Source organism: Myotis daubentonii, chromosome 3 (genome assembly GCF_963259705.1).
Source record: "Myotis daubentonii chromosome 3, mMyoDau2.1, whole genome shotgun sequence".
Taxonomy (NCBI): Eukaryota; Metazoa; Chordata; class Mammalia; order Chiroptera; family Vespertilionidae; genus Myotis; species Myotis daubentonii.
In genome coordinates this window covers 197,020,699-197,045,252 of record NC_081842.1, presented here as the reverse complement: position 1 = coordinate 197,045,252, position 24,554 = coordinate 197,020,699, and the positions used below count along the sequence as shown (strand labels likewise).

General features: G+C 39.6%; 1 protein-coding gene across 9 annotated transcripts in view; it reads left to right on the top strand.

Annotated features, from left to right (window-relative positions):
- Window positions 1–24,554, top strand: part of ZMYM4 (zinc finger MYM-type containing 4) — a 124,644-nt gene that overhangs the window by 34,218 nt on the left and 65,872 nt on the right. The window contains exon 1 of one of the 9 annotated variants that reach the window (XM_059690230.1): window positions 13,027–13,166. The exons of the other annotated variants lie outside the window; for them this stretch is intronic. The gene's annotated coding sequence lies outside the window, so the exon portion shown is untranslated. Of the gene's footprint in view, window positions 1–13,026; window positions 13,167–24,554 lie in introns of those variants that run through there. 9 annotated transcript variants of the gene reach the window in all.

Below are 24,554 nucleotides of genomic sequence, written 5' to 3'. Positions count from 1 at the left end.
GTATAGTTATATGAATTCAAAAAAATTACTCATTATTTTGATTACTTGTAATGTATAAGTTTATTTGTGGAAAATTTTGCATGCATTATCTTTTGTTTTTGTTAATCCTCACCAGAGGATATTTTTCCATTGATTTTATATACAGTAGAAGGGAGGGAGGGAGGAAGGGGTGAGGAAAGAGAAAGGGAGAGGTAGAGAGACAGAGATAGAGACAGAGACCGCCAGACATACAGACATGAAGAGAGAGAGAGATACGGGTGTGAGAGAGACACATCGATTGGTTGCTGTGCGGAAGCCACGTGCCCCAACCGGGACCAGGCATCAAATCTGCAACCCAGGTACGTGCCCTTCACCTGGAATCGAACTTGAGACCCTTTGGTGTGTGAGCAGATACCATAACTATTTAGCAACACCAACTAGGGCTGCATGTATTATCTTTTAAAATTCTAATAATAAATTATATTAACTAGTAGATTAGATTCAACTATATATAATAGAAACATGATATAAATAAATTTTTTATATGGAAGAACTCTAGATGATGAGGTAGCTCTGGTTTTCAGGAACACATGGCCCTCTGGTTTTCTGTGTCACAACCTTAGCATATGGCTTCCATCCCGTAGTGTTCTAAGGTGTTTGCTGTATCTTCGGCCTGCTGTGGGGTAGGGAGGAGGGCAAAAAGGATCCCTTCTCTACAGAATCAGCTTCTAAAAGAACTTTGCTAGAAATTCTACCTCTGTACTTCGGTTTACATCTTATTAGCTACCCTAACTTCAAAGAAAACTGAGAATTGTAGTCCTTTAGCTGAGTCTATTGTTGCCAGTAATAAAATCAAGGATATCTTAGTAAGGGAACAGGAGAGAATTGTTACTAGATATGCAGTCTCTTCCATAACAACCCTCCAGACAAATACTACAACTGTCTCTTTTATTAAGGGAGAAAGTAAGGCTTAGAGACATTATTTAACTTTTACGTGGTGCAATCAGGACTTTTACTTAAAAATATGTATATATTACATTGATTTCAGAGTGGAAGGGAGAGGGAGAGAAACATCAGTGATGAGAGAGAATCTTTAATTGGCTGCCTCCTGCAAGCCCCTTACAGGGTATGGAGCCGCAACCCAGGCATGTGCCTTAACTGGTAATTGAACATGACCTGCTGGTTTATAGGTCAATGCTCAGCCACTGAGCCTTACCGGCTGGGTAGCAATCAGGATTTTTTCCTTTTTAAAAAAATATATTTTTATTGTTTTCAGAGAGGAAGGGAGAGGGAGAGAGAGAGAGAAACATCAATGATGAGAGAGAATCATTGATTGCCTCCACAATCAGGATTTTAATGCAGGTTTACTTAATTGCAAAGCTCCTCCTTATTAACCTTTTGTTACTTCTTTCGTAACTGCTTCCCTAGTTCACTGGAATCACAAGTTTTTAAGAAGAATTATTTGCTAGAAATAAAGGAACAATTTGTAATGTAACTTAGAAATATATATATTTGTAAAATATATTTTTTATTGTTGATAGTATTACAGATATCTCCCATTTCCCTACCTTACCTCCCTGCCCCCTAGCTCTTCACTACTCTGTTGCCCATGTAGAAATATTTTAATGAGTGGTAACCATGACAAGTTTTTGTGGCTGCCTATGAAGTGTCAATGGCATTTTGTTTTAATTGTAATATATCAATGCAGCTCAATTTTGAAAACAACTTGAGCAGTTATTTTGTTTTTCGCCCAGAACTACATATTTCTGTTTACATGGTCTATTGGTGAATATTATTTGAACCCTTCCAACATTGTAAAGGAATATCTTTATGAAAATATTGAAACCAAAGCCTAACGTTTTGTTTAGGGTGTAAACATGGGTACAAAATTGATATGACCTTATAGAACAACTAGAGGCCTGGTGCACAAAAATTTGTGCACTCGGGAGGGTCCCTCAGCCTGGCCTGTTCCCTCTCATAGTCTGGGACCCCTTGGAGAATGACCACCTGCTGCCTTAGGCCTGCTCCCCAGGGGATTGGGCCTAAGCTGGCAATCAGACATCCCTTTGGAAGCCTGGGAGCCCTTGGGGGATGTCCACTTGCCAGCGGGGAGCAGGCCTAGCTGCAGTTGGACATCCTTAGTGCTGCTGAGGAGGCGGGAGCACCACCACCGCTGTACTGGTAGCCATCAGCCTGGCTTGTGGCTGAGCAGAGCTCCCACTGTGGGAGCACACTGACCACCAGGGGGCAGCTCCTGCATTGAGCATCTGCCCCCTGGTGGTCAGTGTGTGTCATAGTGACCAGTGATACCCAGTCGCTCTGCTGTTAGGGTCAATTTGCATATTACCCTTTTATTATATATAGGATAGAGGCCTGGTGCACAGGTGGAGGCTGGCTGGTTTGCCCTGAAGGGTGTCCTGGATCAGGGTGGGGGTCTCCCCTGGGGTGCCTGGCCAGCCTGGGTGAGGGGCTGATGGCTGTTTGCAGGCTGGCCACAGCCCCTTCAGGGTGGGGGTCCCTGCCAGCCTGGGTGAGGGGCTGATGGCTGTTTGCAGGCTGGCCACAGTTCCTTCAGGGTAGGGGTCCCCGCTGGGGTGCCTGGCTAGCCTGGATGAGGGGCTGATGGCTGTTTGCAGGCTGGTCACAGCCCCTTTAGGGTAGGGCTCCCTGCTGGGGTGCCTGGCCAGCCTGGGTGAGGTGCTGATGGCTGTTTGCAGGCCGGCCAAGCCCCCCAGCAGGGACCCTCACCCCATGAGGGTGTGGCCATCTTGGGTGAGGGGCTGATGGCTGTTTGCAGGCTGGCCACAGCCCCCAGCCAGCCAAGCTCCAGTGGAGGCTGGCTGGAAGCAGGTATCTGGGATTTATTTAGCTTCTATAATTGAAACTTTGTCGCCTTTTGCGGAGGCCACAGCTAGCCAGAGCACAGGAGAAGCTTGGCTTCCTCCATTGCTGGAGCAACCAAGCTTCCTGCTTGCTCCAGCTCCGTGGCTGCCGGCTGCCATCTTGGTTGGGTTAATTTGCATATAGTTGCTCTGATTGGCTGCTGGGCTTGCCTTGGGTGTAGTGAAGTTATGGTCAATTAGCATCTTTGTCTTTTATTAGTGTAGATCCTCACCATTCCCAAGAAGTTTTTTGTTTACTAAAGATAGAATCTTTTTGAATTAAACAAATTATATTATGTTTTGAATGAATAAAATGGACAAAACTAATTTTTGCTTTATCCCTATATTGTTTAAAGGTATATAGTTTATGCAAACAATTTGCAGCTATATTTTAAGATTATTATCTTTAAAATTGAGTCGTTGCAGGGAAATTTTGTTACTGAAAAGAAGATACAAATTGTTGTATGTGTATTTTAGCTTAGGTTGATCAATAGTATAAGAGACTGATAAAGAATGAAAGTGCAGCCAAGCCGGCGTTGCTCAGTGGTTGAGCGTTGATCTGTGAACCAGGAGGTCACGGTTTGATTTCCAGTCAGGGCACAGTCCGGGGTTGCAGGCTTTATCCCCAGTGGGGGTTGTGCAGGAGGAAGCCGATTGGTGATTCTCTCTCATCATTGATGTTTCTGTCTCTCTCTCCCTTTCTGAAATAAATAAAAAAAAAATATTTTTTAAAAATATATTTTATTGATTTTTTTACAGAGAGGAAGGGAGGGGATAGAAAGTTAGAAACATCGATGAGAGAGAAACATCAATCAGCTGCCTCCTGCACACCCCCTACTGGGGATGTGCCTGCAACCAAGGTACATGTCCTTGACTGGAATCGAACCTGGGACCCTTGAGTCCATAGACCGACGCTCTATCCACTGAGCCAAACTGGTCAGGGCAATAAAAACATATTTTTTAAAAAAGAATGCAAATACATTGCAAATATTTGGATATAAGGTGATTCCACATATACGGTGCTCACCCATTTTCCAGTGAAAAGATCTAAAAGCTAAAATTGTTGCCTTCTAGAATACATGTTCTCTTAGGTTTTGGGATAAAGGCAGATTTCTACTGATCATTTGTTAATTTAATTATATACATAGTTAAACCTAATTATGTGAAGTCATATTAACTTAGGAAATGCTGCTTTTCTCTCAACTATTTTATGAAAAAAATTTAAGTACCTAAGGGCATATTTTAGGAATTTGATCTTGTCATCACAATCGTCACTTTTTAAATCAGTTAACATAGTTTTCTAGAGCCTACTGTCTGAATTGTTTAAGATGGAACATAGTTTAAATTTGCATTATAATTACTGGTATGTTCTGCTTAACTAGTAACCACCTGAAACCTAGTGGTGTAAAACAACAATAAATTTTGTTTGTTAATCCTTACTCGAGGATTTTTTTCCCATTGGTTTTTAGAGAGTGGAAGGGAGGGAGGGAGGGAGGGAGAGGGAGGGTGAGAGAGAGAGAGAGAGAAGGAAAAAGAAACAGAAACATTGATGTGAGAGAGACACATTGATTGGTTGCCTCCTACAGGCACCCTGACTAGGGCTTGGGATCAAACCTGCAAGTCAGGTACATGTCTTGACCAGGAATCAAACCCAGGACCCTTCGATGTGTGGGTTGACGCTCTAATCGGTGATCAACACCGGCCAGGGCACAATACCCATTTTACTATGCTCTTGCATTCCGTGACTCATATATTTACAAAGGGTATGTTGGAGATGCCTTGTTTTTGCCTCACAGTGTCTTGGGTCTTTCCAGAAAAGATTTGGAAAGTTCAATGACTTGGTGTTGGAATAATCTGGAAGTTCATTCACCCATGTCTAGCCTTGTTTAGGAGACAAGGTCTTCCTATTGCCTTCCCTTCCTCATAGCATAGTGAACTCAGAGTAGCCAGACTTTTTTTTTTTTTTTTTTTTTTATGTTGGCTCAGGACTCCAAAAGCAAAAGAGTAATTTGGTGAACAAGGTAGAAGCTCCATCTTTTCTGACCTAGCTAGCTTTAGAAGCCACACAGCATCACTTCCACCACATTCTTCTGGCTACAAACAAGTCCCAAGTCTGCCTAGTTTCAGGAGAAGATACAGACCTCACTTCTTTATAGGAGAAGGATCAAGGTCACATAGTAGAAAAGCATGTAGGTGAGAGATACTGGTGCAGCCATATTTGGGAAATGCAATCAGCTATGACAGCATAAATCCTTTCATAGGATATTTTATTCTAAACCAGAAGATGGTTTAAAAGAAAATGTATTTGTATCTTCCCTAAACACAGCTGCATGAATCTGACATGTATGATTTTTTTAAAGAGTAACTTTTAAACTTTTCTTGTGGCTTAGTCTCTCCGTCCCATATCATTGTCTCTATCCCCCCCTCAAAACCCTTGTGAACAGCTTTGTAGTTAACCTTCCATGTTTTTCTCTAATGCTCATAAACTCATTATATACATAATGATTTTGAGGGTCTTTATTTTATATTTGTTTAACAAATGGGATTATATACATACATTTCTCTGCCTCTCTTCTGTCATTTAAGAGTTTGTGATATCCCTCTACCTCAGCAAGGACACTTCCAAGTCTTAATAGTGTATCATGATTGATTGAGATATATAGTAAGTCACTTTTGCCTTATTTTTAGGCATCCATGTTGTTTTAGTTTTTTTTGCCATGATAAACAATGATGCATTAAAATTTTTTATTCTATGTCTTTATATATTAGTGGTTTTATATCTGTGGATAGATTTTTAAAAGTGGAAATTGTGGAGTAAAGGGTATGTGTAATTTTAATGTGTTGCTAGCCTGCTTTTCAAAAAATCTTTAATGCTTCCCATTCCCACCAGAAATGCATAAGGACAATATACTCAGTGTATATTATAGCTCTATATGTTTGGCAATCTGATGGGTCTTAAATATCAGTGTTAACTTTAGTTTGCATTTTGTTAAATTCCTATTGAATTTGAACTTAAAGAGCTTCTTAAAATGTATTTGTTTTTATTTTTTAAAAAATAGAATATATTGGGGTGACACTACTTAACAAAATGATACAGGTTTCAGGTGCACAATTCTATAAAACATCATCTGTACACTGTATTGTATTTTCACCACCTCAAGTCAAGTCTTTATCCATCACCACTTATCTCCCCTATACCCTTACCCATCTCACCTCAAGTCCCCTCCCCGAGGCAATCACCACACTATGGTCTTTTATCTATGAGTTCTTCCCCCACTCCCCTACCCCTTTTGTTCTGAATTTAAGCAACTTTTAATAAGTTTAACATTTGTACTGGCTTCTGTGTTGTGTAGTCATAAATATTTGTTAAATAAATATCGGCCTGGCTGGTGTTGCTTAGTGGTTGAGCATCGACCATGCACCAAGAGGTCACTGGTTCGATTCCCAGTCAGGGCTCATGTCTGGGTGTGGACTCCATCCTCAGTAGAGACTCTGTATGGGGCAGCCAGTTGATGATTCTCTCTTATCATTGATGTTTCTATCTCTTTCTCCCTCTCTCTACTTCTCTCTGAAATCAATAAAAACACATAAAAATACTTTAAAAAATACCCTTTTCCTTTTCCCAATTATTAAAGTGTTTTTTAATGCCAAGTTGTATCCTTCTTTTATATTGTAATAGGAGTTGTTTAAGGTGAGTCACAGTAAGCATGATAAAGGATAATTCTGAAATGAGATTCAGGTATACATTTGAAAAGATAGACAATCACTTGATCATTCAGAAAATTTAACTTTTAGAATGCATCATCTCAAGTTCTTTTGATAATATAGTGTAGGGGGGTTTGATTTCTCATGCTTTATTTTCTTTTCTTTGTGTCAACTTTTCTGAAACAAATGTTTTTAACATAAATGTGACATTTTAACATCAGGGTTTTCATTCTTGGTTAAAAAAGTTTTCCTTACACCTTGATTATATGCTAGCTAGAGTTTCTTGGAATATTAGAAAGCTGTTTTCATCAAGTGGTAAATAAACACAAAATATTAAAACGTGAGATATTTAAAAAATCCTTGGATTGACCACCCAGTTTTAAAAAAATGTACATTATTGTCATACTTTGATGTCAGTTCCTCAGTCCAATTTTGTTTTCCCCTCCAAATAGCCATTTCCTGAACTTTGCTTATGTTTTGCTTTTCTTTATAGTTTTTACCACATTAACATTATTAATCAATATATAGTTTAGTTTTGGTTGTTTATGAACTTTATATATTTCTTTATTTTTAAATATATTTTTATTTCAGAAGAGAAGGGAGAGGGAGAGAGAGATAGAAACATCAGTGATGAGAGAGGACCATTGATCAGCTGCCTCTTGCACACTCCACACTGGGGATTGAGCTCGCAGCCCAGGCGTGTGCCCTGATCGGGAATCCACCCATGACCTCCTGGTTCATAGGTCAATCAGTGCTCAACAACTGAGCCACGTTGTCTGGGCTTCATATAATAATTCTATTTTAACTATTTTGAGGAATGTGAGCAACTGCCATAATGTTTCAGTAGTGGTTGCATCATTTTACATCATACCAGCAGTGCACAAGGATTCCAATTTCTCCACATCCTTGACAGCTCGTTACTTTGTGTTTTTGATAATAGTCATTTTAATGGGTGTGAGGGGATATTTCATTGTAGTTTTGATTTCCTTTTTTCTAATGATTACTGATGCTGAGCATCTTTTCACATTTGTATATCTTCATTAGAGAAATGTATATTCAAGTCCTTTGTCCACTTTTGAATTGTGTTATTTGTTTTTTTTGTTGTTGATTTGTAGGAGTTCTTTATTTATTCTGGATAGTAACCCCTATGTCATAATGTGATTTGCAAATACTTTCTCCAATTTTGTACGTTGCCTTTTCATTATGTGGATGATTTCTTTTGATGTACAGAAGGTTAAAAAATGTGATGTAGTCCCATTTGTTTATTTTTGCTTTTGTTGCCTGTGTGTATTATTTTAATCCTCGTCCGAGGATGTGTTTATTGATTTTAGAGACAAGGGAAGGGAGGGAGAGGGAGAGAGAGAAATAAACATTGATTGGTTGCCTCACGTATGCCGCCCTGACTGAGTTTTGAATCTGCAGCCTTTTGGTGTATGGTACGACTCTTTAACCAACTGAGCCACCAGGCCAGGGCTTGTTGCATTTTTGTGCTTATTGTACTTTTGATGTCATATCCAAGAAATCATTGCCAAATCCAGTGTCATGAAACCTTTCCACTATGTTTTCTTCTATGAGTTTTATAGTTTAGGTCTTATTTAAAAAATATATCACAACTTAACATATTATTTTACTGTTTATATACTTTCTGATTACAAATCTTTCCTCTATGAACATTCTTGATTATGTTTTTCAATATATACAAGAAACTATCATGTATGTAATTCCATGTAAAATCTATTTCTTAAGGTGGGTCTCTGTCAAAACCAAGTTTAAAGTGTGTTGCTTTAGGACAGTGATTGACAACCTTTTTCTGGCCAGATAGTAATATTATTTTAGGCTTTATAGATCATTCTGTCTCTGTTGCAATAACTTGACTCTGCTTTTGTAGTGTGAAAGCAGCCATAGACAATATAAAAAGGAGGCTAAATTTTGAATTTAACAATTTTCATGAGTCAGAAACATTTTCTTTTGATTTTTAAAATTTCTTAACTGAAAATTATTTGTTGCTTTAGGGTTATAAAAAAAAAAGGTGGCTTCTAAATTTGGCATGCAGGGATAGTTTATCTCTTCTTGCTGTAGGGTATACCAGGTGTACCGGTTAATAATGCGGATTTTGTAATAAAAAACACACAATAATTTTAAGAGAAACATCAAAAGTGCTTTATTCAAAGTAATGTCCATCGCTAGCTACACATTTCCCCCAACTTTCGGGTAATTTGTGGATACCGTCCCAATAGAACTTTTCTTGTTTTGAGGCAAACCATTCAGAGACCCAATTTTCCACTTCTTCATACTTTTTGAAGTGCTGGTCAGAAAGTGCATATGCCATCGATTGGAACAAGTGGTAATCTGAAGGCGCAAGGTCTGGTGAATACGGTGGGTGGGTTAATACTTCCCAGGCAAGATCTTTTAACGTGTCTTTAACTGGTTTTGGAGTGTGTGATAGTGCGGTAGCATGAAGCAAAATTACTTTGCCGTGTCTTCTGGCACATTCTGGTCATTTTACAGTCAAAGTGTGGTTCAAATTGATTATTTGTTGTCGGTAGCGATCAGTATTAACGGTTTCACCTGGTTCAAGAAGCTCATAATACACCACACCTTCCTGATCCCACCAAATGCAGAGTTTTGTCTTCTTCCCGAAGCGATTTGGCATTGCAGTCGATGTTGATAGTTGACCCATGATTTTGTGCATTTGGGATTCTCAAAATAAGTCCACTTTTCATCACCAGTCACAATTCAATGCAAAAAAGACTTCCTTTCGTGCTGTTGAAGCAACATTTTACTGACAACTTTTCAGTTTTCCATTTGTCTTTCCTTCAATTGATGTGACACCCATTTTCCTTGCTTAAAATCTTTCCCATTGCTTGTAAACGATCGGAAATTGTTTGCTGAGCAACTTTTAAACTTTCTGCAACTTGTTTTTGAGTTTGACATGCATCTTTATCCAATAATGCTTATAATTGTTGGTCTTCAAACTTTTTCAGTTGACCTGGACATTCTTTGTCTTTCACATGGAAATCATCACTTTTAAAGTGTTTAAACCAGCGTTCAGAAGTATCTTGAGATGGAGCACGTTCATCATAAGCTTCCCGAAGTATACAATAACTTTTCAGCAGCACTTTTCTTCAAAATAAAGTAATGAATTAAAACTTCCCGCAAATGCTTTTTTTGGGCATGAAATTTGACATTTTTAAGTGTAAAAATATCTATGATGTTAACACTTTCAGAAAATTTGATATACGAAGTTTTGAGGCTTGTGGTCAATACAACAAAATAGCATACATATCAAATCGCATATACTCAACATATGTGTAACTCCATCTATTGAAAAAATCTGCATTATTAACTGGTACACCTGGTATATGGGGAGATGATTGCTCAGGCCTTGGCTGTGTTCACTCTCAACTTAATAGAAATATAAAACTTTTTTCCTACATAGTTTTATACATTTATACTTGTGCTATTGGTTAGAGTTTTGGTTACTGTGCATCTGTCCAACAATTGATATATCAGACTTTTAAACCTTGTGAATATGGTAGGTATAACATGAAATTCATATTTTTATAAAATTGGATTTCCCTGATTAATAATTTAGTTGAATACATTTTCATATTTGCTGGTCATTTCAGATTCCTCTTTTGTAAGATGATTGTTCAGTTAAATCTATTTTCTATTTACTATTGGGTTGTTGGTATTTTCTTAAATTGTAGTTCTCTAAATATTATGAAGAAAAAACTTTTTGGTTGTAGATAGTACAGATAACTTTTCTTAATTCATGACTGGTTTTTAGAAATTCTTTGCATAAGCAGATATTAATTTTAATGTAGTTGAATGATAACAATTGTATCAGTCTCTTTCTTTGTGGATTGCTTTTTCCCTCCATTATATTTAGGAACATTTTTCATAGGCTGAGGGCAATTAGAAAGATCTCTGATATTAAATCCTAACATGTTCATTAGTTGTATCTTTTACCTATAGCTCTTGAATTATCCTAGATTTAATTTATTTTATGGCTTGGGTTAGGGAACTAATATTATTCTTTTCACCACCATTTATCAAAAACTACTTCCTTTTCCCAGTGATCTACAGAGTTATTCTATAATGTATATCTGTGGGCTTTTTTCCCTATGTTCTCAGTTAATGTTCCAGTGGACTATTTCTTTATTACTGTGCCAGTACCATGTTGTCTTAGTTAATTCAGTTATATAATTGTTCTTCAGGAATGTTTTGCCTATTCTTGCATTGTTCATTTTAGAAATACCTCACCAAGTTCCTGACAAAACAAAATTAAACAACAATTTGGGAATTTGATGGGAATTGTCTTGAATCTATAAATCAAGAGAGAGAATTGGCATGTTTATGATACTGAGTCTTCCTATCTATGAACTTGGTATGTCTTCACATTCATTAAAATCTTTAATGCCTTTCAATAAAATTTTATAATCTACAAAGCTTTTTATTTTAGATTTTAACATTTAAGTGTTATTTAATTTGAAATCTGTTTTTAGAGTTTGGATCAGACTGGGTTCTACATTATTTTTAGATGAGTAGCTGTTTGTGCTACCATATGTTAAATAATTTATCTTTTCACCTAAATAATGTTTTCATCACTGAATTGGCACTGCTGAAATATGTTTAAGTTCTGTAGATGTGGAAATCTCCTTTTGGGATTTCTGTTACATTCTATTTATTTATATGTATTTATATTGTAAATAGTACTGAGTATTAATATTTACTTCTATACCAGTATCACTTATTTTACTTGTATATATTATAATTAGAAATGTCTTTCAATTTATTTAGGTCTTCTTTTATTTCTCGGCAATATTTTGTAGTTTTCAAAACATTGGTCTTGTACATATTTTGTTATTTCTATATGTTTTAAATTTTTATGCTTTTAAAATTTAAATTTGTGAGGTATAATGGATAGATAAGACTTACCATATTTAAAAATCACTTTTATTTTCAATAAATGTTGCTGATACAGCTAGATATCCAAAAATTTTTTATTTTAAATCTTACATTATACTACATCCAAAAGTTAACTTGAGATGGATGATAAACCTAATCATAAAGCTAAGGCTAAAACTATAAAGTTTTTACGGAAAAAACAAGTGAAAATACTCATGATTTTGGGATAAGTTTCTTAGAACATTAAGAATATAGACCAAAAGATATAATAATAATAAAATGTGATTTTATCAAAATTAAAAACTTGAGCCTTTCAAAGGACATCACTGAAGTAATGAAAAGGCAACCTATAGAATAGATATATGGATGGGTATATTAAAGGATGGATGGGTGGATATGTAGAGAGAGATATAGATAGTGAAAATATAGACTCCCGTCTATTTCTATCTATTGATCTAAACAATAGAAGACTTGTATCCAGAATATATAAAGAATCCTTACAACTTAATAATGAAAAGACAAACAATGAAATTTTTCTAATGAGCAAATATTTGAAGACACTTCATAAAAGAAAAGGAATGACCAATACACATATTTGTTTGACATCATTAGTCAGTATAAAAATACAAGTTAAAACCACAAGAAGATGCCATTATCCTTCCCAATAAAATAACTAATTCAAAAGACCACTTTAGTAAAATGGGAGATTCCTCGAAAAACAGACTTATAAAATGAATTTAGTGTAAGTCATCCAACTCTGTTATTCTTGAAAGTTGTTTTGTCTATTCAAGTCTTTTGCATTCACATATACAACTTAGAGTCAACATAAATTATACAATCAAGCCACTGGGACTTTGATTGGAATTGATTAAATCTATATATCAATTTTTGGGGGAGAATTAGCATCTTAAATGTATTGAGTCTTCATAACCACGAAAATGGTATTCTTTTTATTTTGGTCTTCTTTAAATCTCCAAATAATTTCTAAATTATTATTATTATTTTTTTTTAATATATTTAATGATTTTTTACAGAGAGGAAGGGAGAGAGAAAGAGAGTCAGAAACATCGATGAGAGAGAAACATCGATCAGCTGCCTCCTGCACATCTCCTACTGGGGACGTGCCCGCAACCCAGGTACATGCCCTTGACCGGAATCGAACCTGGGACCCTTCAGTCCTCAGGCTGACGCTCTATCCACTGAGCCAAACCGGTTTTGGCAATTTCTAAATTATTGTTAAATGATTCTCAAGCATTATTGGACATCATGCGCAAAATTATCTAGGGGCACTTGTTTTTATTTTGTTTAAATTTGTTTTAATTGAGATAAAATTGACATAAAACATTGAATTAGTTTTAGATGTACAACATAATGGTTTGCTACATGTATACTGTGAAATGATTACGGTAAGTTTAGTTAACATCCATTGGTAGTTTTTTAAACTTTGAAACACTATTAGAAATATATTTTATGCTGAGACCTATGTGTATACACAAAATTTTTTTGTAGTATTATCACTCTGAATGATGCGCTTTGTTTTCTGTTCTAGCCTATTTAAATAAATCCTGGCCCTGGCTCACTAATGGGTTGGTAACTGCAGTTTGAAAGAAAAGTGAATTGTTGTATTCTAGTTATTATCCCATTTCCATGAAAAGTTTCCTGCTGGTCACTGGCCTATTAATAGCTAAGGTACTCTTTCAGTTTAGGATCATAAGTAAGAATTAAAATTCTTCCTATTACTGTAAGTGTGCCCTGATAAGAATCAGAGTCTGCATTAAGGAAGGAAGCTAGAATGGCTGTTGCGGAACCATCTAGTCATTTCAGACAAAGCCACATGATTCAGCTGTTGATGAATTGCAAGCTTATCAAGAGCCAGTTATTTCCAAACCTCTTTATTCTAGTTGTCATTGTAATTATTTTAATTGTACCATTTTTACACTAGTGAAATTTACTTGTTTCTGTGAATAATTTAAATGCTTTAGAAAGAAAGACTTACTAAGTATGTCGGTAAAAATATGGAAGTGCAAGTGTCTTTATTTTCTCATTTCACTCTAAAGAAACCGAAATTGCATTAATGAATACTGTATTATGGTTGTGATTTGTTCAAGAAAGAAGTCAAATAGGATACGTACACTTCAAGTCTTGCCCGATTATCACCTGATTGCGTAATGTGCTTTTATATATTCCAAGTAAAAATAAATGTTTAAGGCATGTACATTTTGTTTTTTTAATGACTCTTGGCTTTATGGGACTCTTAACAGTTGAACTACATTTCTGATTTTATAGTTTAAAACGGTTTTATTATTTAGGAAATTATATTTTCTTGAATAACAATAAACCGTCTCCTAGAAATATTTAAGTGACAAACTGCTAAGTTAAGTTTTTATTAAAATGGAACCAAGATTATCTCATTTTTATGTTTTTTTGTTTGGTTTTGCATTCTTTGGAGTTCGTGCTTTCTTTTCTTTTGATTTTTGTTCCTTTATATAAGAGAAAAGCAACTGCAGAGAATTGTTAGAGAAATAATGACTTCTAAAGTTATAACTGATATTACCTTATTTCTGAAAATTATGTTTTGATGAAAAACTAAAATATATGAAAGGAATTAAATGCTGTATTAGCAGTGAAAGTAACTGACAGCCCTTTGACAATGTTCATTTATGCAGTAATTGGGTTCCATAGTTGGTTGTACTTTAAAATGAAATGACTCTTGGGTACCATATAGAAATATCAATATTCCATTCAAGCAAGGACTAAGCAGAAGAAGGACGACACAAAGTACAAATTAAGTTGACATCATGAAATTTACTTTCATTAGCAAACACAAATTGCTTAAAATAACTTTCATTTTCCTTTCACAAAATCTAACAACCTACCTGCTTTTAATTCGTATACTCTTCATTCTTTATATACTGACTAGAGGACTGGTGCACGACCTGCACCCTCTCCAATCTGGGAGCCCTCAGGGCAGCCCTCTCCAATCTGGGAGTTTCTGTCTGTCTTTGCAATCATATGAGCCAATTGTCTGAGACCTCAACTCAGTTTGGTTTGTTGCTTACAGAATAATAGAGGCATTTTTTTTTTCTTTGCTTTATTGGTGGAGATTTCCTGGAAGTTTTAGGATATCTTCCCTTTAATTTTTCGTAGACACTCTGATTTTACTTATTTTACATATGTCTCTCACCTGTGCTTTCCCTTCATCCCCCACCGCAACAGTAACTTGCTTCAGGCTTACTTTGCTCTAGTGCAGTGGTTCCCAACATTCCTAATGCCGCGACCCTTTAATACAGTTCCTCATGTAGTGACCCCCAATTTCATTGTTACAAATTGAACATAATTAAAACATAGTGATTAATCACAAAAACAATATGTAATTATACATGTGTTTTCTGATTATCTTAGGTGACCCCTGTGAAAGGATTGTTCGACCCCCAAAGGGGTCACGAAACACAGGTTGAGAACCATTGGTCTAGGACAGTGATGGCGAACCTTTTGAGCTTAGCATGTTAGCATTTTGAAAAACCCTAACTTAACTCTGGTGTCATGTCACATATAGAAATTTTTTGATATTTGCAACCATAGTAAAACAAAGATTTATATTTTTGATATTTACTTTATATATTTAAATGCCACTTAACAAAGAAAAATCAACCAAAAAAATGAGTTCGGGTGTCACCTCTGAAACGCGTGTCATAGGTTTGCCATCACTGGTCTAGGAGATCTGTCTGCCACCAGAACTATGATTCCCAGCATTCCTGGTGCTCCCCGCACTCTGGGCTTCTGCTTCCAGTTCTGGGGCTGCCACCAAAACTACTATTCCCAGAGTTCCTGGTGCTCCCCGCGATCTTGGTTTTCCCTTCCTACTCTGTCTCCGTCCCATGGTCTCCCACTCTCCAAATTACCAGCTCTCCCTCTCTGCTCTCTGTCTGGCGGCTTGGGGAGCCAATTTCCCCAAGCCTCTCCACTCTCTGCCGGCTCTCCTGCTCTGCTCTCTGTCTGGTGCCTGTGTATACATCTTTGTCAGGTTAATTTGCATAAACACTCCTGATTGGCTGGTGACCATAGTAGAGGGATGGTCAATTTACATGTTTCTCTTTTATTATATAGGACTAGGGGCCCGGTGCACGAAATTCGTGCAGGGGGGGGGTGTCCCTCAGCCCAGCCTGCCCCCTCTCACATACTGGGAGCCCTCAGGGGATGTCCTATTGACAGCTTAGGCCTGCTCCCTGCTCCCCTTGGGGAGCGGGCCTAAGCTGCAGTCTGGCCTCCCTTTGTGGGAGGTGACCGGGCTGATCAGGGGAAGAAACCAGCCCCACAACCCCGCTTCTGCAGCTACTGCCAGTCACCGCAGCCAGCAAGGTTTTTTCTTCAACACGGACTCCAGTCCCATCACCATGAAAAAATGACAACCTTTTTTAGGCATTTTCAAGATGTGTCTTTTATATAATAATAATTTCTTTATTATTTTTTTATCCTCACCTGAGGATATGTTTCCATTGATTTTTAGAGAATGTGAAAGAGAAAGGGAAAGACAGAGAGAAACATCAAAATGAGAGGAACACTTTGATTGGTTGCCACCTGCATGAGCCCTGACCTGGGCGCCGGCCAAGGAGGAGCCTGCAACCTAGGTACATGCCCTTGGTCAGAATTGAACCCAGACCCTGCCATCGGCAGGCCAAGGCATTATCCACTGAGCCAAAGTGGCTAGGGCAGGATATGACATTTCTTAGCCCTCCAGCAGTGGACCTTTGTTTTTTTCACCAGGAGTGTAGTACAAAAACCCTAGATCACCATTTTGGATTCTTATTACCCAAGTTACTAAGAATATTACCAGTGGCATACAGGGAGCTTAACCAATGAGCGGTCAGAAAAGGTGCTTCCTCTGTAGTTCACACCAATCTGCGGCTTGGCACCCCACCCACCCCCACCCCAGGCTTGACGCCTCTGGCCCAGGCTTCAGGCCTGGGCAGGGGAACCCCATCTCTCCCAATCACGGGCTCCACCCTTGCCCAGACCTGACGCCTTGGCCAGAGGCGTCGACCCCCATCACCCTCCGATTGCCAGATTGGCCCCTTGCCCAGGCCTGATGACTCCGCCAGAGGTGTAAGGCCTGGGCAGGGGACCCCCATCTCCCTCCCATAGCTGGCTCTGCCCCCCGCCCAGACCCCTCCTATTGCCGGCTCCGCCCCGGCCAAGGCCTGATGCCTCTGGCCCAGGCATCAGGCCTGGGCAGGGGACCCCCAGCCCCCTCCGATTGCTGTCTCTGCCCCCCGCCCAGGTCTGATTCCTCGGCCAGAGGAGTTGACCCTCATGACCCTCCAATCGCCGGATCGGCCCCTTGCCCAGGCGTGAGGCCTTCGGCAGAGGTGTCAGGCCTGGGCAGGGGACCCCCAGCTCCCACCATCCCCGGCTCCGTCCCTGCTACCCAGGATCTCTGGCGCCACCCCTGCCAAGACCTAAGGCCTCTGGTGGAGGCATTAGTCCTGGGCAGGGGACCCCCAGCTCCCCGAGGTTGCAGGCTCCTCCCCTGCCCAGGCCTAATGCCTCTGGCCAAGGCGTTAGGCCTGGGCAGGGGACCCCCAGCTGCTCATGATTGCTGACGCCTCCCCTGCCCAGGCCTAACGCCTCTGGCTGAGGCCTTAGGCCTGGGCAGGGGACCCCCAGCTCCCCGAGGTTGCAGGCTCCTCCCCTGCCCAGGCCTAACGCCTCTGGCCAAGGCGTTAGGCCTGGGCAGGGGACCCCCAGCTGCTCATGATTGCTGACTCCTCCCCTGCCCAGGCCTAACGCCTCTGGCTGAGGCCTTAGGCCTGGGCAGGGGACCCCCAGCTCCCCGCTGTTGCAGGCTCCGCCCCTGGCTAGACCTAATGCCTCTGACCGAGGCCTTTGGCCTGTGCAGGGGACTCCCAGCTGCCCAGGATCGCTGACTCCGCCCCTGCTCCCTGCGATGGCTGGTTCCGCCGCTGCCCAGGCCTAACGTCTCTGGCCAAGGCGTTAGGTCTGTGCAGGGGACCCCCAGCTCCCCGGACTGCCGGCTCTGCCCCTGCCCAGCTCCCATTGCTGGCTTCACCCCTGCTTCCCACTATCACTGGCCGGGTGGCAAAGGCGCCAGGTTCTCTGATTATGGCTGGGGGGCAGGGCAAAGGCGGCCCCCGGGCCGCCTTTGCCCTGCCCCCGGCTCTTAGCTCCCCCCTGGGTTTCCGATCACAGTCAGTGGCAGGGGGCTTCTTCCGTCCTTTCCCTTTCTCCCCCAGTATTGTGCCTGCATATGTAAATTAACCACCATCTTCGTTGGCGGTTAACCGCGATCTTAGTTGGCAGTTAATTTGCATATCGCCCTGATTAGCCAATGGGAAGGGTAGCAGACGTACGGCTAATTACCATGTTTCTCTTTTATTAGATAGGATCATATCCCCTGTTATACATAGATTCTCCTTCTGAACTCCTTATTAGTGTTCCGTCTTCATTAGATCATTTCTATGAGCATACTACAAGTTGTCATATTCATCTTTTTTTAAAAAAGTTTTTATTGTCTTTTTAGAGAGAGAGAGAGAGAGAGAGAGAGAAGCAGTGTGTGAGAGAGAAACATCCATTGGACTGCCTCCTTCTCTCCCCCTACTGGGGATTGTGTTCAAAACCCGAGCTTGTGCTTTGACTGGGAATCGAATCAGAAATCTTTTGGTGCATAGGAAGATGCCCACCAACTGAGGCATGCCAACCAGGGCTATTGTTCATCTTTTTTAAAAAAGCACCGCCTGGCTGGCTTGGCTCAATGGTTGAGTGTTGACCTGTGAACCAGGAGGTCACAGTTTAATTCCTGGTCAGGGCACATGCCTGTGTTGTGGGCGATCCCCAGTAGGGGGTGTGTAGAAGGCAGTTGATCAATGATTCTCTCTCATCATTGATATTTCTCTCTCTTCCTTTCTCTCTGATATCAAAAATATATTGATAAAATTAAAAACACCCCCCCCCCCCACCAACTCACCAAATCAAACAATCAAAGAAAACAGCAAAAATACCAAGAAAAATTCTTGACTCCAGATTTTAGTCTGGTATGTGCTCATTTTCTTTTTTTTTCTATCTATCTATCTATCTATCTATCTATCTATCTATCTATTTATTTATTTATTTATTTATTTATTTATTTTATTGCTTAAAGTATTACAAAGGGTATTACATATGTGTCCATTTTTTCCCCTTGCCCTAGACAGTCCCCTAGCCTCCCCTATCCCCCAGTGTCTTATGTCCATTGGTTATGCTTATATGCATGCATACAAGTCCTTTAGTTGATCTCTTACCCCTCTACCTCCTGCCCCCCAACCCTCCCCGGCCTTCCTGCTGCAGTTTGACAATCTGTTTGAGGCAGCTCTGCCTCTGTATCTATTATTGTTCAAAAGTTTATAATGGTCTCTATTATCCATGAATGAGTGAGATCATGTGGTATTTTTCCTTCATTGACTGGCTTATTTCACTTAGCATAATGCCCTTCAGTTCCATCCATGACGTTGCAAATGGTAAGAGTTCCTTCCTTTTTAGAGCAGCATAGTATTCCATCGTGTAGATGTACCACAGTTTTCTAATCCATTCTTCTACTGATGGGCACTTAGGCTGTTTCCAGATCTTAGCTATGGTGAATTGTGCTGCTATGAACATAGGGGTGCATATATCCTTTCTGATTGGTGTTTCTGGTTTCTTGGGATATATTCCTAGAAGTGGGATTACAGGGTCAAATGGCAGTTCCATTTTCAGTTTTTTAAGGAAACTCCGTACTGTCTTCCATAGTGGCTGCACCAGTCTGCATTCCCACCAGCAGTGCACAAGTGTTCCTTTTCTCCACATCCTCTCCAGCACTTTGTGCTCATTTTCTTTAGAGCAAAATTTCTCTAAAGAGTTGTCTGTACTTACCGTTCCCAAGTTCTCTCCTCTCAGTCTCTATTGGGATCATCTCACTCCAGTTTGTGCCCACAATTTTCCACTGATACAGCTCTTGTCGAGTTAGAAGTTCATTTTAGCTTTGCCAATATTAATAATCAATTCTCAATCTTCATTTTAATGTTCTCTCAGTAGCATTCATGATGGTTGGTCACTTCTTTATGGAAGTATTTTTTTCACTTAGCTTCTATGACATTCATCACCTTGTTTTTCTTCTACCTCTTTGGCTTTTCTATCTTAGTCTCTTTTTCTGAGTCCTCCCTTTCTACCAGATTTCTAAATGTTGAGGTATTTCAGCACTTTAAGCTCTCTTCCATCTATGGTAAATAAACTCACTGGGTGATTTTACCATTCCCATTAATTTTAAGTACCATATATGAGTCACACATTAATATGCCATTTTTTGGCAAGAGTCTCCTCTTTAACTCCTTTTTAATAAATCTAATTGCCTTGTTGATATCTCCATTTGAAGATTTAATAAGGTTCTGAAAATGAACAGGTCCAAATCAAATCATTTATTTTACTCCTTTCAGTCTGTTTCTCCTTTAGTGTTCCCATCTCAAGAAATCGCACCCTGTTGTATTATCCTTGACTTCTTTCATATCCAGCTTCTCATATATGAGGATCAGGAAGTGCCTCTACCTTTGAAATATACCCAAATTTGACTACTACTTCTCATATCTACCATTATCCTCCTGGTCTTAGCCACTAGTTTTTTTCCTTGGATTATTATAGTAGCTTCTTAACTGGTCTTCCTGCTTCTGTTCTTTATTACCTGTAACATTTAACAGTTTTAAGTAGTCCTGCAGAAGCTAGGAGAATCCTTGTAAAATAAATCATGTTAATGCCTCCTCAGAATCTTTTAATGACTTTTTTTCACACTTAAAAATATATTGCATTTTTTTCCTATGGTTCATCAAATTCTTAATAGAGCTATCCTTTGGCTTTTCTCTCTTTCTCTTTACCAGGTGTACTGGTAAATAATGTGGATTTTTTTCTATACATGGAGTTACACATATGTTGAGATATATGCAATTTGATATGTATGTTGTTTCATTATATTGACCACAAGCTTCAAAACATCATATGTCAAATTTTCTGAAGGTGTTAACATCATAGATATTTTTACACTTAAAAATGTTGAATTTTGTGCCCCCAAAAAAGCATTTGCGGGAAGTTTTAATTCATTATTTTGAAGAAAAGTGCTGCTGAAAGTTATCGTATACTTCGGGAAGCTTATGGTGAACATGCTCCATCTCAAGATACTTGTGAACGCTGGTTTAAACGCTTTAAAAGTGATGATTTCCATGTGAAAGACAAAGAACGTCCAGGCCAACTGAAAAAGTTTGAAGGCCAACAATTACAAGCATTATTGGATGAAGATGCGTGTCATACTCAAAAACAAGTTGCAGAAAGTTTAAAGGTTGCTCAGCAAACAATTTCCGATCGTTTACAAGCAATGGGAAAGATTTTAAGCAAGGAAAATGGGTGTCACATCAATTGAAGGAAAGACAAATGGAAAACTGAAAAGTTGTCAGTAAAATGTTGCTTCAACGCCATGAAAGAAAGTGTTTTTTGCATTGAATTGTGACTGGTGATAAAAAGTGGACTTATTTTGAGAATCCCAAATGCACATCAACATCGACTGCAAAGCCAAATCGCTTTGGAAAAAAGACAAAACTCTGCATTTGGTGGGATCAGGAAGGTGTGATGAACTAGTACATACTAATACTCATAAGATTTTATGCAATCTACGTACTTACTTGGTGGTAAACTAGCAAAATTAACAAATTTAAATTAGATGCTTTGTTAGAAATTGCCATCTCTGAAAAGCTTTAAATCTCAAGTACATTCTCAAATTAGTATAAAAAACTTTTTAATAGATGTTAGATACATATGATTCAAAACTCAGGTTAAAAAAGGTATGCTTTGAAAAGATTATATTTTCTGTCTTCCAGTCACCCAATTCTTTTTCTCATAGAAAATCAGTAGAATATATTTTTAATGCATAATTACACATACACATAGATTTTTAAAAAATATAGTAGTGATACCATATTACAGAGTGGGTAAAGTCTGGTTTACAACATGAGTACATGAAACACAGTTATTCTTGTATTATTATTTATCAATTATTGTATTTTCTATATGAACAACTATGAAAATCGACTTGTGCCTTAACTCTATATATGTATATTCTTACTTTAAAATTTTTACTTAACCTTGGGAACTCATATAAAGCTGTGTGCCGTGCCAGCACAGCCAAGGGTTCGGTGAGCCTGAAGAGGGTGTGGCGAAGGATGTAGAAAAGATAGAGAGAATAAGCTGGGTCTAGGTGCATCTTCCTGTGCCTTGCTGAGGCCCCAGAGAGAGATCCAGACAGCAAGCTGAGCCTTCATTGTATAGCCAGAGGTAAACAAGGTAGTGGTCACCACAGTTACAATGTTCTTGTGAGTTTCACTTGTTTTGGCAGCACTTGCTGCACCTCCCACAGGCCATTAGCTACCCACATAAGATCTAGGGAGTGTCATAAGGTCAACCCTAATTATGCTAAGAGGGCTGTGCCCTCTAAGCTGGGACTTGTTTGTGGCTTTGCCAACAGGTCAGTCTGAGGCTTAACCCTATAGCCGCTTTCTACAAAGCTGCCTCATTCATTTTCTTTTTAATTATTTTTGCCTCATTATTTTTTAACAACTATATAATATTAAAAGCCCGTTGCACGAAGATTCGCACAACAGGCCTTCCTTCCCCTGGCTGCTGGCAGTGGTTTTCCTCTGGCACCTGGGACCAGATTGTAAATATTTTAGGCTTTGCAGTTCACATATAGTCTTGTCACAAACTTTGGCCTGTAACATAGCTGCCAGGTTGTTACCAAAACCTTTGTCATTACCAACCTCATGGTATATCTCATTGCATTATTTTTTTTTAAAATAAATCTTTATTGTTCAGATGTTCAGATTATTACAGTTGTTCCTCTTCCCCCCCCCCCCATAGCTTCCCTCCACCCAGTTCCAACCCCACCCTCTGCCCTTCACCCCTCTCCCCCATGTCCTCATCCATAGGTGTACGATTTTTGTCCAGTCTCTTACCGCACCCCCCACACATTTCCCCCTGAGAATTGTCAGTCCACTCCCTTTCTATGCCCCTGATTCTATTATATTCACCAGTTTTCTCTGTTCATCAGATTTTTTATTCATTTGATCTTTAGATTCACTTGTTGATAGATATGTATTTGTTGTTCATAATTTGTTTCTTTACCTTTTTCTCCTTTTTCCTCTTCTTAAGGAGTACCTTTCAGCATTTCATATAATACTGGTTTGGTGGTGATGAACTCCTTTAGCTTTTTTTTTATCAGCTCTTTTTTTTTTAATCAAAGCTCTTTATCTGACCTTCAATTCTGAATGAGAGCTTTGCTGGATAAAGTAATCTTGATTGTAGGTTCTTGCTGTTCATCACTTTGAATATTTCTTGCCACTCCCTTCTGACCTGAATAGTTTCTGTTGAGAAATCAGCTGACATTCGTATGGGTACTCCCTTGTAGGTAACTGTTTTTCTCTTGCTGCTTTTAAGATTCTCTCTTTGTCTTTTGCCCTTGGCATTTTAATTATGATGTGTTTTGGTGTGGTCCTCTTTGGATTCCTTTTGTTTGGGGTTCTCTGCGCTTCCTGGACTTGTAAGTCTATTTCTTTCACCAGGTAGGGGAAGTTTTCTGTCACTATTTCTTCAAATAGGTTTTCAATATCTTGCTCTCTCTCTTCTTCTGGCACCCCCATAATTCAGATGTTGGTATGCTTGAAGTTGTCCCAGAAGCTCCTTACACTATCTTCATATTTTTGGATTCTTTTTTCTTTTTGCTTTTCTGGTTGGGTATTTTTTTTGCTTCTTCATATTTGAAATCTTTGACTTGATTCTTGGGATCCTCTAGTCTGCTGTTGGATCTCTGTATATTATTCTTTATTTCAGTCAGTGTATGCTTAATTTCTAGTTTGTCCTTTTACATATCCTCGAGGGTCTCACTAAATTTATCGCCGGTTTCTAGAAAATTCTTGAAAAAACTTATAACCGTGGTTTTGAACTCTATATCCAGTAGTTTGCTTTCCTCCATTTCTGTCGTTTGTCATCTGTTTCTTTGTCTCCGCATTTTGGCTGCTTCCCTGTGTTGATAGAGTGGCTTTCTGTGCTAGGTGTCCTATAGGGCCCTGTGGCTCAGCCTCCCCAGTTACCTGAGGTGTACACTCTTGGTGCACCCCTTTGTGGGCTTTGTGCACAGTCTTGTTGTAGTTAAGCCTTGATTGCTGTTGGTATTACTGGGAGGAATTGACCTCCAGGCCAATAGGCTGTGAGAATCAGCTGTGTCTACAGTGGGAGAACTTCTGTGCTGAAGACACCCTTCTGGGGCAAGACTGGCTTCAGTGGGGCTTTGGTGCTCACTGAGTCTGCCCCCTGAGTGTGTCCCTTGTGGATCTGAGGAGTTGTAATCTGGATGGTCCCACTCTGACCCCTGGGTACACTGGCTCTTGGATCTCTAAGGAGGTGCTAATTTAGCATCTGCCTGAGGCTACACAGCAGAAGCTATGGAGAGTTCTGCAGAGTCCTCTTCTTTGTTTGGGGTTTGGAGGTGCCCAGAGGAGGCTCAGCTGTGAAGCAGTGCAAGCTGCTGTGGGGCCTTGGGCCTTCTTTTGGAAGTTCTGGGTCTCTCTGACCCACCTGCAGTTTGTTAGGTAATTTTAGATCTCAAAGGGCCAGTCCATTCATATGCAAAAGTCTGTGCTTGCAGCTTGGTTGGGGCTGGGTCTCAGGGAATTAACAGGGCGGAGCAAATAGCTTTGGCTGATCCTCAGTCCTTCCCTAAGAGGCCGCACGTCTCAGTGTCCCATAGTAATCATTGCAAGCACCTCTGAGAGAAAGACGCCCTCGAGTTCTGCCCAATGCCAGACAGTCCAGTTTCTCCCCGTATGAGTCTGGGTCCCCAGAGACTCACCTGGAACGAGTTCAGAGCAGTCAGGAGCTTGAGTCTCCCTCGCAATTGAAAAAGACACAGGCGTCCTCCATTGCCAGCCCTTTCTGCACGTGCACCTCTGTACCTCTGCACTTTACTTCCGCACCTTCTTTGAGTCTCATTGTGCTTTTCTCTTTCCTTCTAGTTGT